The sequence below is a fragment of the Chiloscyllium punctatum genome, chromosome 25 (assembly GCF_047496795.1).
Source record: "Chiloscyllium punctatum isolate Juve2018m chromosome 25, sChiPun1.3, whole genome shotgun sequence".
In the NCBI taxonomy this organism is placed as follows: domain Eukaryota; kingdom Metazoa; phylum Chordata; class Chondrichthyes; order Orectolobiformes; family Hemiscylliidae; genus Chiloscyllium; species Chiloscyllium punctatum.
This window is the reverse complement of record NC_092763.1, coordinates 31,069,252-31,089,071: the sequence shown is the minus strand read 5'-3', so window position 1 is coordinate 31,089,071 and position 19,820 is coordinate 31,069,252. Positions and strand designations below refer to the sequence as shown.

General features: G+C 38.7%; 1 protein-coding gene across 5 annotated transcripts in view; it reads left to right on the top strand.

Annotated features, from left to right (window-relative positions):
- dacha (dachshund a) overlaps positions 1-19,820 on the top strand; it is a 403,352-nt gene that overhangs the window by 87,540 nt on the left and 295,992 nt on the right. The window lies entirely within an intron of this gene.

Genomic DNA, 19,820 nt, shown 5'->3' with positions numbered 1-19,820 from the left:
GATAAGGGGTAGCAGATTTAAAACCAAAATGAGAAATTTCTGCTCTGAGGTTTTTGAATCTATGGAATTCGGTACCCCAGAGTGTGGTAGATCTGGGACATTCAGTAAAATAAAGGAGGAGTTAGATTTTTAGTCAGTGATGGGTTGAACAATTATGGAAAGTGAGCAAGAAAGTGGAGTTGAGGCTGGGATGAGATCAGCCATGATCATATTAAATGGTGGAGCAAGTCTAAGGAGCTTAATTTGCATACTCCTGCTCCTGGTTCTTGTGTTTCACTCCAAATCTTCCAATATTTTTACATTAATGACCTCTGGTTATTGACACACCTGGATGAGGGAATAACTTTTCTCCACCCAATCTATCAAACTTTCTCAACACTTTGAAAACCTCTGTTAGGTCATCTTTTAACCATCTCTGTTCCAAGGAGAAAAGTCCCAATCTTTCCAATGGTTTAGTTCTAAGACTGAGGCATTGACGGTGATTTGTGAAATTCATGCATGATCCAGCTTTTGTATTTTGTTTCCAGATATATAAATTTAAACAGCCATATCGTTTTGTAGCCACCATTTCAACTTAGCCTGCCATATTTAATGGTTTTAGAAATGTAGTCACCATGGTCCTTTTTTGCTTTTCTCACATTTTTCAAAATACTGACAATGATAGACACTCTATTTTCATGTTACTGCTCCAAGCATTACAACACTTCTCCACGTTGAACACCATACACCATATTTCTGCCCATTGCTACATAATGTCTAGAACATCCTCATCTACTAGGTTGCCTAGTTTCTGTCACCTGAAAAATTGAAAATGTTGCTGATCACAACTGAATAAAAAAAGAGTAATAGACCTGAAGTGAGAACCACCACTACAAACCATATCCCAGTCAGAAAAACCCTATCCACCACACTCTTTATTTCCTAACACTGAAGGCCTTTTGAAATAAACATCTACTGTATTATTTGATAAACATTCTTCGTAACCTTTATTAAACAATAGTCATGATTTGGAGATGCCGGTGTTGGACTGGGGTGTACAAAGTTAAAAATCACACAACACCAGGTTATAGTCCAACAGGTTTAATTGGAAGCACACTAGCTTTCGGAGCGACGCTCCTTCATCAGGTGATTGTCACCTGATGAAGGAGCGTCGCTCCGAAAGCTAGCGTGCTTCCAATTAAACCTGTTGGACTATAACCTGGTGTTGTGTGATTTTTAACTTTATTAAATAATGCAGTTCAGTTAGTCAGAGCCAATGTACTTTTAACAAATCTTGTCTGGTTCTCCTTGATTTACCTATGTCTTTCCAAATGAAAATTTCGGTTGCCTCAGTTCTATTGAATTTCAATGGCTTCCCTACACCAATGTTAGGCCATTTGCTGTGTGATTTTCTAATTTACTATTCTCCCCTTTGCTGAAGAACATAACATTACCAATGCTCCAGTCTTCCCACACTTCTGGATTAGTGACTCTACTATTACCTTTGCACCTTTCAACAACTGAGGATGCATTCCCTCTGGACTGACTTACCAACTTTCTGTAATGATAATCTTTCTAGTACTTTTCATTGAAAATCTATCACTCGGGTCACATCTCTTTGGGCGCATTTTTCTTTGAATACGAGCTAGTTGAATTGACCCTCAGTTAGATTCAGGCATGATGGGTGCCAGATAAACAGACAAATATTTACATATGAAAGCAAAAATGCAAAAGATTAATGGAATAGAAGGATCATGGTTGAAAAGCAATAATGGTACATCATAAGCAGTTGAATGCAATGAGTATGGAATTGAAGTTTGATAATTGAAGAGTTTTCCTTATACTTCAATCTTTGAAGATATGTTGATGTTGAACAAATAGTACCTAATCCCCATTCTTGTTGATATAATCGTACCAACATATTTTTAAAAAATCTGGTTTAATACCGTGTTATTGCCTCAGTAATGTTTACTCTGCATTAAAGTTAAAATACTGTTTATGAGATAAATTACACTAACCACCCATAATCTTAAAAGTCTTATATGCAATCTGGGGATTACTTTCACAAATAGGTCAACTTAAAAATAATACTTTTTAATGTTAACAAAACTTTCAGAATTTTAAAACCTCTGTTAGGTCACCCCTAAGATTTTTTTTATTTTCAAGAGAAAAGAAATCCAGTTTGTTCATTGTTTCCTGAAATGTATATCCTTGTGTTTCTGATATTATCCTTATCAATTTTCTCTGCACTCTGTCTGGTGCCTCTATATTCTTTTTCTAACATAGCCACCAGATTGTGTTCTGTAGTATAGGTAAGATTCAACACCGGTTCAGCACAACTTCCCTATTTTCCAACACAGTTTATTTTAAGAATAAACCTGAGTATTTGGCTATTTTATTTTGAAGCTTTGCTAATTTTTGGCACAACTTTTAGTGATTAGTGTACTTGTACTGCGAGGTCCCTTTCTTTCTCTCCTCCTCTTTGAGTTGCGTATCAGCCATTAAATGACCTTCCTAAAGTTTCCAAAAAAATGTAACTCCGTGCATTTACCTGTCTTCAAATTCATTTTCCAATTATTTGCCCATTCTACAAGTTTATTAATACCTTCCTTAATTCTTATGGTCTCCTTCTGTACTGACCATCTCAATCTCAATTTGCTATCATCCACACATTTTGAAATTGTATTTTTAATTAAAAAATGTAAGTTAGGATTGATGGAGATTGTTGGGAAGTGAGTAAAATGGCTATGCTGTATTCAGTGGTGTCCAAGACTTGTGTTTCAGATGTAAGATATTTGCATTCACATTTGCATGTGAATTCCCTGACCCTGATGCCTTGTGTGGTATCATTAAACTTCTTGTAGTGCTGCTTTGAGACTCTTGGATTACAGTGCTGGCATTGGTTGTGACTGTAGCCTTCTGAAAGTTTGTCTCAACTGGTTTTTGGTCCACTGTAGATAGAAAAACATTTGCTTTTCCAGTCCTGTTGGAAAGATATTTCCCCTGGGAAGTAGAACCAGGAGGTCACAGTCTCAGACGTGCAGTTGTGCTTAAAGTACTGCAGGGTAGCTTTAAATATTTTCAAAGAAGAGTCATATCTGTCTCAAATTGATAACTTTGTTTCTCTGCCTGCAGGTGATGAAGACCCGTTGAATTCCTCCAGCACTGGTTGCTTTTCTTCCAAATTTATAGCATCTATCTTAATATTGCTTTTATTTTAGCTTTAACTGGTGTTAGCATCACAAGAATTTGGTTGCATCTGTGAGTTGCATGAAGTTTGTTTACACTTTGCGCTAGAAGGAACTAACATTTTTATCCTGTAGAGGTACCCCTGTGCTTGTTTGGTGCAAGGCAAATTTTAAGGAGAGACTTAGAGATAGCCAAAGAGGTTTAGGAAGGAATAGTCAGAATAGTGGGTGGTTAAAGGCAAGACATCAGTTGTTCAGTTGTGGTGCAATGAAAATGCAGTGAGAAGTTGGTAATGGTATTGATCCTTTGAATAAGAATCCTCAGAATGCTAATCCTCAGATAGCTCTGATACTATGGTCATGTCTAGTGCTGCCAACCCTGCATTGCTTCAATAATATTTTGAGGGACCTGGGTGGAAAAGGAGCATGTGTCAGTATCTTGAGAGTCAACCCTCATTTGACATTTAGCCTCCTGCGTCCCAGTTGGTGGGAATCCCAACTGCTAAGCAATCTGTATTGGAACAGTCTGTATGGTCTGTTCACAGAGGATTAAATCACTGTTTTGTGCAACTATCCACACTGTCAGTGAGATCTGCCAGCACCAAAATCCTGTAAGTTTTGCTGAAGCCTTAAACAGCCTTCTCAGGAAGTCCCAATCTACACCGTAAAGCATAGTTCCAGCCTGAAGAAGCAGCACAAGGCCAGACTGTTGCAGTGAGCACAAGTGCTGAAGAATACAGAAGACGGTGAGCAGCCTGTTCTCAAAATTGTTGGCCTCTTGGGGAAAGATCCTGCTGCAGTAGTCACATCTGCTACATTTGAACTCATCCCAAGCAGCTTAATATATGAACAAGGAGTGTCGGACAACATCGTATGTTTGATATTCTGAAATATATCACAGAAGTGCCTTGCATTATTGCGTATTTTTTTAGTGCATAATCTTATAATTCCTTCCTGTTTAAATAGCATTGCATTTCACTTTTAAAATTAAAGGGATTGCCTGCAATGTACAAGTTTTTTTCTTGTGTAAATGAGCATGGGTTAAATCAAATTATCCACCAAGGATCCTTGGAGTTGGTAGACTGCTGCTTTAGGCTAACTTTCATATAAACACATTCTCTGGTAGAATTCTTTGGTGGTTTGGAGCAGTGAATTAACACCCTGCCCATTCATTTTTACTGCCCAATTCTGGTCTGCTTTGATGGGATGGAGACTTATAACCTCTGGTGCCTGAAAAAGTCAGCTGTGAGTGAGTTTTGTCAGGCTCAAGCCAATGCCCTAGGGACCCATATACCCAATGGTCAACTACACAGATGATATCTTTGTTTTATTATCTGTATCTTGAATGACACAATTACAACATGTTCTTATCTCCATCTCACTTACATAACAGACCTGTAATTTCTTAGATGTATTGACACTTTGGCTGGATGGAAGGTCTTGAAAAGCAGAGGACTCTCAATACGCTCCAAGGGTTCTTATTGTAGATGGTCAGCTGTCAATTGAACCTGAAATTGGAGTTTGTGACAGACACCTTCTCTCACTTTCAAGTATAGCTGTTTACTACATTGGTTGTTTTTCCTTGCAGCGAGATTAATGATTTTCAGATGGTCGCCCATTGCCTTGAAGGACTGTGTCTTTGTGTCTTTTTTTGTTTTTCTGTTTTAGAAGTAGACAAAACATTGCTGTCTCACCCCTGTGATTGTGTTACAAGTTCAAAGTTCTTTTCTAAAATCAGTGGTGTGTTATCAATAAACATTCTTTTGTGGCTTTTCACAGCTTGAGAGTTTGAGATATGAATATGCAAATTACAGGTAGAAATAGGCTTTTCGCACCTGTAGCCTGCTTCGTCATATAATAAAATTATGCCTGATTTGTGTTTGAATTTCAATTTTCCACCCTAACCTCAGTGCCTTTTTTTTTTAACCTAACAAGTATCTATATACCTCCATATTAAACATATTCTAAGACAACCCCAACATCACTGGAGGCAGAGTGTTGCAAAAATTTGGCAGCTGTTAGAGGGAATTCGTTCATTTCTGGAATCATTTCACAAGCTGTTGCATAAGATGATGTGTTGGGGTGAAAAAGCAGACTCGCTCTCCAAAAGCTCATTCAAAAATTCAACTAATTTGGTTGTGTATCTTCTGCTGAACTGATGATGATGATGGATTACTTTACTGGTATGATGCCCATTGCTTTTTTTAATAATGTCACACCCCACCTTCATGATGCACCACAAATCAAATAGCAACATACCAAACAAAAATTAAAATCTCCCCTTACAAAAATGAACAATGAAGTACAACACAGTTGTAATTTTGTCACAAAAAGACAAGAAATGAGATTTAGCTGACAGCAAAAAAATTGTGTTTTCAAAAAGTATCCCTCATCCACATCGTACTCCAAATCGTTTTGATCAGGTGATTATATTTTCACTGTTTCAGATATGCAGTCAAAGATTCACTTCTCAAAACTTGTGATTACATGTTCTATCAGGAACGCTAATGAAACATTGGGTGGGGGGGAAAGAGAGGGGGAGAGTCGCTCCAAACCCGTGACTGTTAATTTTTAGAATATGCTTCCTAATTCTGGACTCACACACATAAGGAAACTTTCTTCTAATGTCTGCATTGTCAAGACTGTTCAACAATTCAACATCTTGCAAACTTTAATCAAGTCACCTATCACTGTTCTAATCACCAATGCAAGTCCATTTTCTCCAACCTTTTCTCAGGTATTAACTTATTGTGAACCTCCTCTGAGACACTTACTTCAGATCATGCTATTTCTCTGCGTAACTGAAGTGTAACCCCTTACTTTAGTTTTTAATTTCTATTGTGATAAAGGAATTTGCCGTACCTAACATATTGTGACTCATGTACTAGACTACCTAGAACCTAGCCTGAGGCGGGAAATGAACCTGGGTCTCTGGCGCTGTGAGGCAGCAGTGCTAACCACTGTGCCACTGTGCCACCCATCTTCTTTCTATCCTCTTCACAATATGCTGTTCTACCTATCTTTGTGTCAGCTGAAAATTTAGCTACCATGCCTTTGCTCCCATTATCTAAGTCACTGATATAAATTGTACAAAGCAGAGGCCCCAGCATCGATATCAGCAGGACTCCCCTTGTCATTCTCTTCCCAGCTGAAAAAGATCAATTGAAGCATGTTTTGAGTTTCATACTCCCCATTCTCACTCTTCTAGAACCAACTATCACTTTATTTCCTGATTTGCTTTTAAAATATCTGTGAAACACTTGCTATCCATTATTATATTCCTAGCCAGTTTCCTCTCTTTCTTTCTCCTGATTAATCTACCAGACATTCTCTGTTCTTTATATTCTGCCCAATTATATTTGCCACTCGCCTTTTGTGGAATTATATGCGTTTCTCTTAAATTTGCTGTTTTCCTTAACCTCTTAGTTAACCACTGATGATGTGGTCTCAATTTTAATTTTTTTAACATAGGAATATATTCATTCTCAGTATTCCAAAATATCCCTTTCAAATGTCTGTCACTGTTTTATTATTCATTTATCCCCTGACTTATTATCCCAGTCCACCCTGGCTAAATCAAATGTCATGTCGACATAATTGCCCTAATTTAAGTTTAAGACTTAGACCCTCTCTTCTCCCCTTCAAATTCAATGTAAAATATTGTAGTCCCTGCTAATTAGGGGTACCTATACTCTGAGGTCATTCATTAATCCTCTAATATTGCACAATCCTGAGTCTAGTATAACCTGGTAGGTTTTAGAACGTGGTGCTCTAAGAAAATCTATCAAAAGCATTCTGCGAAATCTTCATCCAGACAATGATTGCAGTTGAAACGTAAAAATCATCTATGATTATTGCCTTTCCTTTACCACAAATGTCCAGTATTTCTTTGTAGAATTAATTCTGTGCCATGGTTACTGTTTGGAAGTCTGTAAACTGCCCTTACTCATGACTTATTTCCCCTACTATTCTTCTTCTCAATCCAAATCGATTCTACCTCCTGTTCTCCTGAATTAAGGTTATCTCTAATGATTGCACCAGTGGCAGCCTTGATAGTTTTCCCCTTCCACCTTTACCTGGCCTACTAATTTTCTTTAATGTTATATGTGCTTAAATATTCAAGACCTACCCTTGTTACCATGCATCATGGCTATCTGATTATATTTATTTTGTCAATCAGCTGTTTACATTGCTATGAAAGCTACACCATTCAGATATAAAGCCTTTAGTTTTATTTTATTTTGTTATTTTTAAAATGTCCTGTCTTATTCTCTCCATCCCTTCCTGCTGTTCTCTGACCTTAATTTCCCATATTAGTATTTTGTGCTCCTGCCTTCCATCAACCCCTTGATCCTTCACCCAGACTGTGTTTAGTTTAAAGGCCTCTCTATTTTTATAGTTACATGGTTTTCCAGGACACAGGCCCCAGAATGGTTCCATTACAGACCATCCCACTGCTGCGGTCCCTGCTTTGCCCAATATTGATGTCAGTTGCATGAAGTGGAACCCACTTGCCCCACATCAATCTTTAAGCCACTTTTTTTCCCCCTAAACTATGTGCTCTTTTCCATTTGGCATGTATCTTTGATAATAATCCAGAGATTATTACCTTTTAAGAATCTCTTCAATTCAGTGTGGAGCTGCTCATATGGTTTAAGCATAATCTCTTTCCATGTCCTGCCTGTGTTGTTGCTATTAACTGGGTTCTCCCCTCCCACTGCAAGTTCTCGTGAAATCCTGAGCAGATGTCCTGAACCGGGGGCACATAACATAACTTTCTGGCCTTGTGCCTGGGTGCACAGAACAGTGTCTCTTCACTACTATCCTTTGCTGCATGGACATTCCTTTCTGCTTCCCCACATGAAAGATCATGTGCCATGGTCAGTTACGTCCTCTATCTTATAGTCCTCTCTTTCATCACAACAAGAAAGAGCATCAGACTTGTTGGAAAATTGGAAAGCCTTCTGTATTCTACCTTCTAGGCCCCTTTACCTGCCTTATTTAGTCACACTCTCCTTTCCTTGACCATGATCAAATTAGAAGACCTTACCCTGAGGGATGTAGCCATCTATGGATACTAAGTATCCAGGTAATTTTCTCCCTTCCAATGTGTAATAGGGTTCATAGTTTGGCATTAGCTTATAAAATGTGAATGGAAGCTGCTTGTGCTGTAAATACTAATTAAAGATCTGTTTGCCCGAGATCACGTTGGTGTCCAGGAACTCCTATGTGCTGCAGCTATGCCACATCACCTCTCCTGCCATCCTTATTTTATTTCAAGGTCTTTCTGTTGAATGAGGAGTCATTACAATACAGTGAAAAGTTAATTCAATCTATTTCAATTTTTCAAACACCCAGTGAGCTTCATTGTTTCTTTTATTGATGATAAAACAGAAAGACAAATCAACTGGTGTGTTACAATTTGTTTTGTTGATTACCTATTCTTAAAGGTAATGAATTTGTGAATGTTCGTATTTAATTGACACTACCAAAGGTCACGCAAGATGCTGCATTTATCTTCACAGATTTTATGTTCGCTTTTTAAAACATAACTTGAAATTTGTAATACAGTATTTTAATGCCTCTATTGAGGTGGCACTAAAAAAATGTAAGAGGTGCAATGATGGAGGGGAGCTGAATGTTCTTTGATCTCCTGTTAAGCGTAAACACTTCAGATCTGATTATATTGCAGCCAAAAAGAAATGGAAATCCTTTACATAATGTCTTCAGTGAGTTGGAGTACTTCCTCCAAAATTATGGATTTCATCACTTCCTGGGTCTCAGAAAAATTATGGGTGTTTTGGACCAGTTATAGTCTCAAGTCAAATTTGATCAGACTGAAAATTTTTTCGTCTGGTAGTGGGACCATTGGAATGGAAGTACTCTAGTTAGATCTTGAGACTACATTGTCATTTACTTAGACTGCTCCTGACCTTACCTCCATATTCTCATCTTTGTTCCATATCCCTTGATAACCTTATCATAAAATCTGTTTCAGTTTTACCAACTTCAATTGACCTATAATTCACAGCTTTTCAGGAGAGAGAGTTCCAGATTTTTATTTCCCTCTTTACGGAAGTGACCTTACTTTAATTTTAAAACTGCGCTCATTTGGTCCAGATTCTCCCACTGAATAGTTGCAATAATTGTATCATTCTGTCCATCCAAGGACAATTTTTTCATCATGAAAAACCATCATCATTGTCAAAATTGAATGCAGCACCTCAGGTGGGAGCTATGTGTAATTTAAGGATTATGTAACAAATGTATAAATCCTCTCCATTTTGTGTTCTAAATAAGGGAAGAAACCATAGGAGAGAAAATGAGATTAAAAATTTGAGTTCCCTGAGGAATCGAGAGTGGGCTTCAAGTAGATGGTGATATTAAAGTGGGGTGGTGAAGTTTATGGTGTCGGTGAAGTTTATGGTGTCAGTGAAGCATTGGGCTGAGAGAACTTAGATAATATGCATTGAATATATTAGATTTTGTTTAACATGAATACTAGTATGCAGTAACCAATGTAGTATATTTAACAATGCAAAGCATCCATCAATCTACATAACTGGAAGTTCCACTTTACTGCCCAATTCAGCATGTGCAGAGTGCTCATCTTTGTATTTGCAATGCATTACATAGCCTGAACATTATTACCTAACAATAAAATGCACAACACATTTATTGATCATAAAACATCTCTCTTGTAATTAAATGGTGCAGTAACTGCATACAGATTAATTCAGAGTCCAATCTCATCAGTTTACCTAAATGTGCATGCTGCCAAAACTATCACCACTTCATAAGCAGGGATTTACAGTCAAAAGTATCACAGAGAATACCCCAGTTGAAAAACATTTTGATTGTTGTCAAGATCAGAATGAAAATTAATGTATTTAAAAACTTAGGCATGTCGGGTGAGAACCAGGCTGAATATAGTTTGTCAAGAGGAGAAATGAAAAGGAACATAAGATTGGCAATGAAATGGCAATTGAAATGGAATGACAGATAACATAAAAGGCAACTCAACAATCATCCAGTATCATGGAAATACTACAGAGTTATCAAGAAGCATGGTAGGCCCTGTAGGGGACTGAGGTGCTGACAGATACTTAGGTGCAGAAAGCAAGGCTAGAATACTGAATGAGTAATTTGTATTAAGGTTAAATAGGGAAGAAGATGTTGATAAAAGATTGTTAGAAGCAGTGATCATACAGATAATAGATAGGATGAAATTGATTGGCAGGCTATGTTGGAGTGTGACTCTGGTTAGAGTGGAGAAGTCTGATCCAGCTGGCTAGCAATCTGCTCAGTAAAGCAGGTGGGAGTGGAGAGGGGAAGAAGGGCTTGCCATACTTTTTCCATTTTCCCAGATGCATTGTAGAGTAGAAAATAAAACACCCTTGTTCAAGAGAGTGTGTAAGTGCATTCCTAATAACAATAGACTTGTTCAATGCATGTGGCAGGTAAGGTTTTAGAAACTACTTTGGGAGAAAAAAAGGCCAGTTAAGAAAAACGATGTTCATAGAAAAGGATGATCTGTGCCAGTTAGGATAGACGATAGGGTTTAAGGACAACAAATGTTGTATCATGGTAAGTAATTATTCTTTAGATGGGAGGACGGAAGTAGTGGTATTCCCAAACAGTCAGTGCTGGGACCAGTTCTTTTTTAAATGTAAATAAATGATGTAGGTATTGGAATATGGAGTAAAATTTCAGTATTTGTTGATGATACCAAACTTAGAGGAATGGCAAACAGCCAGGGTGATAGCAGTTGACTTTAACAGAAAAAGAAATATTAGGAGAATGAACAGTGACAGATTTTGACACATTGAGGTGTGAGATGATTCATTTTAGTGGAAGGGATAGGAAGAGGGAATGCAAACTTAATCGCAATGTTCTAAACTGTGCAGAGAGAGGGATCTGGGACTTTCCGTGGATTCATCTAAAGGAGCAGAATATATTGAGAAATAATTTTTTGTGTTTTGCAGGTTCAAGTATCGAACAAAGACTGGGAAGCAATGTTGAACCTTATAGACCTCTGATAGAATGATAAAAAGATATCACATCTTGTTCTGGTCAGATTTCAGAAAGAATACGATGGTCCTTGAGACGGTGCAGAGGAAATTTGCCAAAATGTTTCAAAGAATGAGAAATTTTAGCTGCAAATTAGCTTGAGGGTATTCTTGAAGCAAAGGAGATTCAGGGAAGATTCAGTTGAAGTAGAACATAGAGCCATTACAGTGCACAACAGGCCCTTTGGCCCTTGATGTTGCGCTGACCTGTGGAACCAATCTGAAGCCCACCTAACCTACACTATTCCATTCTCATCCATATGCCTATCCAATGACCATTTAAATGCCCTTAAAGTTGGCGAGTCTGCTAATGTTGTAGGCACTGCGTTCCACGTTCCTACTACTCTGAAGAAACTATCTCTGACATCAGTCCTTTATCTATCACTCTTCAATTTAAAGCTATGTCGCTTCATGCTAGCCATCACCATCTGAAAAAAAAGGCTCTCACTGTCCTTGTCTAACTCTGATTATCTTACATGTCTCAATTAAGTCACCTCTCAACCACCTTCTCTCGAATGAAAACGACCTCAAGCCCCTCAGCCTTTCCACGTAAGACCTTCCCTCCATACCAGGCAACATCCTAGTAAATGTCCTCTGAACCCTTCCCAAAGCTTCCACATCCTTTCTATAATGCAGTGATCAGAACTATATGCTGTACTCCAAATGTGGCCGCACCACAGCTGCACTATGATCTCATGGTTCCAAAACTCAATCCCTCTACCAATAAAAGCTAACACACCGTATGCCTTCTTAATAACCCTATCAACCTGGGTGACAATTTTCAGGGATCAATGTACATGGACACCGAGATCTCTCTGCTCATATATAACTACCAAAAATCTTACCATTAGCCCAGTACTGTTTATTCCTGTTGCTCCTTCCAAAGTGAATCACCTCACACTTTTCCACGTTAAACTTCATTTGCCACCTCTCAGCTCAACTCTGCAGCTTATCTATGTTCCTCTGACCTGCAACATCCTTCATCACTATCCACAACTCTACCAACCTTAGTGTAAGATACAAATTTACTAACCTTCCACACCCTTCTACTAATCCTTCTACACCTATATCAAGATCATTTATGAAAATGACAAACAACAGTAGCCCCAAAACAGATCCTCGTGGTACAACCACTAGTAACTGAACTCCAGGATGAACATTTCCGAACAACCACCACCCTCTGTCTTCTATCAGCTAGCCAATTTCTGATCCAAATTACTAAATCACCTTCAATCCCATGCCTCCGTGTTTTGTGCAATAGCCTATTGTGGGAAACCTTATCTAATGTCTTACTAAATTCCTATACATCACAGTAATTGTTTTACCCTCATCCACCTGTTTGGTCACCTTTTCAATGAACTCACTAAGTTTTGTGAGGCACGACTGACCCTTCACAAAACTGTGTTGACTATCCCTAATCAACTTATTCTTTTCTAGATGATTATATATTCTATCTTTTTTGCCTTTTCCAGCACTTTACCCACAACCAAAGTAAGGCTCACTGGTCTATAATTGGCAGGGTTATCTCTACTCTCCTTAAACAAGAGGACAACATTTGCTATCCTCCATCTTCTGGCACTATTCCTGTCGACAATGATGACATAAACATCAAAGCCAAAGGCTTGGCAATCTCCTCCCTGGCTTCCCAGAGAATCCTAGGTTAAGTCCCATCTGGCCTAGGGGTCTTATTTATTCTCCATAATTTCCAGAATTGCTAACACCTCCTCCTTGTGAACCTCAATCCCATCTAGCCTGTATCTCAGTATTCTCCATATCTTTTTTCAGTGTGAATACCGACAAAAAATATTAATTTGGTGCTTCCCCAATCTCCTCAGACTCCATGCACAACTTCCTACTAATGTCCTTGATTGGCCCTAATCTTTCAGTAGTCATTCTTTTATTCCTGATATACCTCTAGAAAGGGTTAGGGGTTTCCTTGATCCTGTCTGCCATTGACTTCTCATGTCCCCTCCTGGCTCTATTAGCTCTCTCTTTAGGTCTTTCCTGGCTAAATTGTAACTCTCAAGCGCTCTAACTGAGCCTTCACATCTCCCCCGAACATAAGCCGCCTTCTTCCTCTTGACAAGAGGTTCAACTTCCTTAGTAAACCACAGCTCCCACCCTCGGCAACTTCCTCCCTGCCTGACTGGTACATATTTATCAAGGACCCGCAGTAGCTGGTCCTTGAATATGCTCCACATTTCAACTGTGCCCATCCCCTGGAGTTTCCTTCTCCATCTTATGCATCCTAAATCTTGCTTAAGTGTATCATAATTGCCTTTCCCGCAGCTAGAACTCTTGCCCTGCAGTGCATGCCTATCCCTTTCTATCACTAAAATAAATTGTGGTCACTATCACCAAAGTGCTCACTTAACTCCAAATTTAACAACTGGCTGAGTTCATTACCCAGTACCAAATCCAATGTGGCCTTGCCACTTGTTGACCTGTCTATATACTATGTTAGGATTTGCTCCTGCACACATTGGACAAAAACTGACACATCTAAAGTACTTGAACTATAGTATTCCCAGTCAATTTTTGGAAAGTTAAAGTCTGCCATAACAACTACCCTGTTACTCTCGCTCTTATCCAGAATCATCTTTACTATCCTTTCCTCTACATCACTGGAACTATTTGAAGGCCTAAAGAAAACTCCCAGCAGGATAACCTCTCCTTTCCTGTTTCTCACCCCTGCTCTTACTACCTCAGTAGACAAGTCTCAAATGCCCTTTCTGCAACCGTAATACTGTCCTTGACCCCCGCCCCCCCCCCCCCCCCCCCCACCCCCCTTAACCACTTTCTGTGTTTTTGCTGAAAGTGCACAGTATTATGACAGTTTGAGGTAAGGTAGGCAAACATGAGCTGTTCCCATGAGCTGATGATATAAACATTAAGAGACAAAGATATAAAGTTTTGAATAAAGATACAGGAAATAATATTTTTTATGGACGAGATCAGACCCCGTCAAAGCATTTTAAGAAGGTAGCCCAGACTCTAATCTTTTTTGTTAGGCCCATGTAAAGTGGATATTCCAAGAGTAATGCAGCTGGTCAAACCACTTCGCTTTAAACAAAACAGAATTTATTTAAACACTATGGACAGAACATGAGCAAAAGAAAAAAAATTAGAATAATAACTTATTTGATAACCCAACAGACACAATACCATAACTTACGAAGGAGCTCTTCCAATTCCTTCAACATCCCATAAACCCACCTCTTGGCAAATGGTAAATTGAAACACAGGTTCTTATAGGCAGGAGAGTTTTCAGAGAGAAAGTTCAGGCAAGACTTCTTTTGAAGCATGGAACCTCTTTTCACTGTAGTTGCTTCTCTAGGTACCCAACAGTTTCTGACTGCTTGGTAAAATTAAATCAAGCTTGAAATAAACTGAACTTGGAGAACTGGCCATTATGCATTCATTGTACAACTGTCTTAAGAAAAAAAAACCTAAAGGCTTCTGATTGTTTATATAAGCAGTTTCTATTAGCCATTTCTGCACCACTAACTTTACAACCCCTCTTGGGGAAAAAAACAAGGACAACATAACCTTGTTAAAGGGGCAGCATTGTCACAATATGAAGGAGAAGGTGGTTAAGAACAGGAAACCACTTAACCAATTTACTTTTAAGTATTTGAGTGAAATATACCTTTTCACATCTGGAAAGATTACAGCATAGTCATGCCCCTCTATTCCACAAGCTGTTGTCCAATGTATAAATATAGTCATAGAATATAGAAACAGACCCTTAGGTCCAACCAGTCCATGTTGAGTATAATCTCAAACAAAACTAGTCTCACTTGCCTGCTCTTGGTCCAAATTTCTCCAAACCCTTCCTGTTCATGTAATTATCCAAGTGTTCTTTAGACATTGTAACTATGCCCTCATCTACAACATTTGAATGAAGCTCCCAGAATGACCAATTTGCCTGACTGATTGCTTTAGTCCTGAATAGTAATTCACACAATGTTTTGCCATTAATAGAAAATGACCACAATATCTTGTAACAAACTTACCTTTAAAAAAGTAGGGTTTAAAAAAAATCTAATCTACTTTTATGCAATTTAACCTATACAGCTTTTAACCCTTAAAAATCATGAATAAGACAGTCAAAGGGCTAAAAGTTCACCACATATGTAGTGGCAGAGAAAGAATATAAACCAAAATTCTAAGGATCAAATTTATAGACCAGAATGTGGAAAGTTATTTACTCATAGTCTTTTCGATCTTAGCAATGGTGACCTGCTGTTGTCTGACGTGTGACCGTCATTCTTTGATTCACTGGTTGATCTGATGGACCTCAGTCTTTTCCTGTTTTAGAATTCGTCCTTTTAAGCCTTCATGCTTTTCCTGTCTGTTCTGCAGCATGAGAAAGAGAGAGTGTGGGAGACGTGGATATATTCTTCCTACAGGCTCCTGATGTTTCTCTTCTCAGATGCCCTGGAGCTTGTAGCTTTTTAACACGACAGCTCAACCAATCAGTGGGCTGTTGTCAGGCAAAATTACCTCAATTCAAAAGATTGAGTCTCAAATTATACCCCTCACAGCTTCAAGAAGCAACATAGAATGAAACGAAACAAGATAGAAGAGACATTTAACATCATCAACAATACCCTCACAGGCATAAAGTTCACCGAGGAGGAAGAAACCGACGACAAACTCGCATTCCTGGACATCACAGTCGAAAGAAAGGACAACGGAGAACTACAAACCTGCCTATACAGAAAACCGACAAACACTGGCAAAATAATTAACTACACCAGCAACCATCCCAACACACACAAACGAAGCTGTATCAGAACACTATTCCAATGAGCCACCTCACACTGCAGCACAGATGAACTATGCAAAACAGAGAAGAACGGATACTCAAAAAATACAGCGCGCAGCTTCCTCAAGAACAAACCACGACAAGCAGACCAAACACAGCCAGAAATCCTAACCACCTTACCATTTATCAAAGAAGTTTCAGAAATGACAGCCAGACTACTAAGACCTCTTGGAATCCTAGTAGCACACAAACCCACCAACACTCTCAAACAAAAACTAACAAACTTAAAAGACCCAGTACATCCCATGGACAAAACCAACATCATCTATAAAATTCCATGCATGGACTGCCACAAACACTACATAGGACAAACAGGAAGAAAGTTAGCCACCAGGATACACGAACACCAGCTAGCCACAAAAAGACACGACCCTCTCTCCCTCGTAGCCCTACACACGGATGAAAAAAGCCACCATTTCGACTGGGACAACACATCTATCCTGGGACAGGCTAAGCAAAGGCATGCCAGAGAATTCCTAGAGGCCTGGCACTCCAACCACAACATAAACAAACACATAGATCTAGATACCATCTATCAACTCCTCAGAAAATGAACAGGAAATGACATCACCACAAACCCCAGGAACCCCATCCAGGAGAAAGATATAAATAGAAAGCAGGAGACAACAGCTTTGCTTCACTTGGAGGTCGCCACCGATGATGTTACCTAGCCAGGTAATGAAACGTCTGGATATCAAACCTACAGCTCAGCGAGCAAACCTACACCCCTTGTATCACACAGTAAATTACTTTTAGTTGCAAAACTCTCGTGGTATTTCAGTTCTGGCAGTTCAACTTCCATGTCAATGTTCCCCCCCCAAAAAATGTGTGGTTTCTCCATACCAGCACCAGGGGGAATAGAGTGGAGGAATGGGACTGAGAGGTTTGTTTTACAGAAATTTGATAATAGTTTCCCCTGTGCTGAAATAATTCCATGGATAGGAATGTTCTTGTGGACTTCTAAGCTCTTCCTTCAGTTTGAAGGGTGTGTGAGAAGAGATTGCACATTATTGGATATCTGTGGGCGATCCACTAAGGGTAAGGGGCTGGACTCATCATTCCAATTAAGGATGGCAGGGAATGGTGGCAGAGGGCTCCAGAAACTGTAGGGTCAAGCTTTCGAAGTCCTGCTTGAAAGGAGCAGCAAGCTACAATTGCAGGTTGGGGTAAGCATGTCAAAACTGGAAGTGCCTTCTCTCCTATGTTTGGGAAACTTAATTTATAAAATGACTTTTGCAGTGAGATCATCACACAGTGGTATTTTATCTTCAACATGTCCAGTAAACAGTTAGTATAAATTTTAATAGGATGTAGATAGGAACAACAGGAATTCTTTGCCTCATCACTTATGATAAAAGAGTTAACAATCAATGGGAATAATAGCTATGCATATAAATTGTTTACACGATATGACTGAGCAAACTGAAATCTAGATGAGGCAATTGTATTGATCTGTTGCTGTTTCCATTAGGGAAATAGAGAACATAGCTACAAAATAGTCTCGATATTTTACTTTTATGTACTTAAACTATTACATTCATAAATATTCAACAGCACACAGTACAGGTATTTATCTTTTTGCTTGATATGTCCTAACAGAGTAGAAGGAACAGAAGAAACTCTATTCTCAATTTTCACTATTAACCTTCACATGAATGGAGGAAAATGAGACTGGAATAAATGAAAGCTAATTCAGGAACCGTGGAAAATCTTCTGTCACTGATCTCTTCTGACAGGGATGAAAGGAAGAAATTTTTTTTTGGAATTAGCTTTTACATTTTAGGAATGCTGCAGCTTGACATACCATAGAAGAGGTACTGTAGGGTTAATGCAGACTGATGGCTGATCACAACAGCTGGAAGTCATGTAGTCACAGAGCTATCACTTGTAAAAATGGTGCACCTGTGGTAACAGACTGTCAGACCCAATTTTGAGTCCCCGGAGTGCTCGTGCTTCATTTGGAAGTTACAGCAGCGTTTCCAAGTGCACTGGTCGTTCCCTCTTTGTGTCCCCAGGGTCGCATGGAGGGCCTTCTACTTTCTTTGCTGCATAATTTCTGTTGATTAACGGTACTGCTGTAAAGAGTCCCAGAGCAGGCTCTTTTGTAGAAAATTTGACAGGGGTACAGCCTGGAGCAAGGGCTGTCAAGTGATATGCTTTGAAATTGAGCCACTGCTAATATTAACTAAGGAATAACGGGCCATGCTCTGTTATAATTCCAGAGTAATATAGTTGCTTTCTGGGGGCTGTGGCTGAACACAACAGTGCTAACTCTAGCCCTTCATTTTTAATAAATGCATTGATAAAGAGCAGCTGACCCTGGTAAGACTGGAGGGTAATAACTATCTCTAGAGCAGTTTATAATCTAGAAAATAGATGATGTTGACATGACAAGAGTGATTGATTGTTTACCAAGAATTAGTGGCATTTTTCTTTTTAAAAATAGACAATTCAATAAACTCAACTCTTTTAGTGATACACAGGAGATAACTAACTTCATAAGTTTTCATTTTCCTATTTGTGCTAGCTGCATTTGGCGGAGTGTCTTTGTGATGCTGCAATCCAACTGTCTGAATTTTGTACAGGTTAATTTTCGAACATGTAGCAAAATTCTCTTAATTACTTAGCAACATTCCAGCAGATTTCTTTCTCGTCAAGAGTATAGATGGAATTGCGCTGATATTGATTTTCTATCATTCCAGTGATTCATAGCTCAGTGATGATACCTGTATATTAGAGAGAATTGAAATTCATGAGACGTGGTCTCTGCCGGAGGATCCATGGCAAACGTGCCATAGATTTATATAAAATAAATAGTTTAGATCTCCTCTTCAAAGATAGTCAGATTGCAATAACATTGATGGGAGCACTTTCAACTTTGGAGGAGTGCTGGCATTCGTCACTAGATCCTTTTGTAAATCTAGAACTAGGCTGTTGATTGAGATAGTTCAGGAAGCTAACCATAGGGAAATGGAATGACACTACATCTACCTTATAGGGAAAATGCCAATGAGCACATCTGTCAGCCATGTTTGCTGGCTAATTGCTAGGGGTCCTAAGATTGCAGAAGGTGGATGTCCAGGATAGTGAAACTTCTACAAACGGAAGAAATGTAGTAAATAAAAATAAGAATATATTTTAAAAGTAAACCATGGATTATTAGGTCATATTATTATGTGGAGGAGCTGGTGTTGGACTGGGCTGGACAAAGTTTTAAATCACACAACACCAGGTTGGAGTCCAACAGGTTTATTTGGAAGCACTAGCTTTCAGAGCGCCACTCCTTCTTCAGGTGGTTATGACCTGAACCACCTGATGAACAAGCAGTGCTCCAAAAGCTAGTGCTTCCAAATAAACCTGTTGGACTCCAACCTAGTGTTGTGTGATTTATAACCTAAATCATCTTAGGTAAACAAGTATGAATTAACTTAATGCTTGTTACTCTGAATTATTACTGTGATATCTAAATACTAGTCACTGAAAGCAATTCTGATTCTTAAAATTTGTTTCCTTTTACTTGTTATGTGTTTCAGAATAAATATTAACACATGTTTAGTTTTTCTTGTAGTGGTCCCATCTGTACCTCTCGTAAGTGCTTTAGATGAACTATGTTAAAAACTTAAAACGTCTTTAACCTTTTAGGTTTTCTCCATTTATGAATTCAAGTGGAAAAGGGATACCAGTCTGTTTGGTTCCTGTTTAGCATGGGCACAGATAATGTTTTTGGCACGTAGTGACAGTATTTTCTTTTTG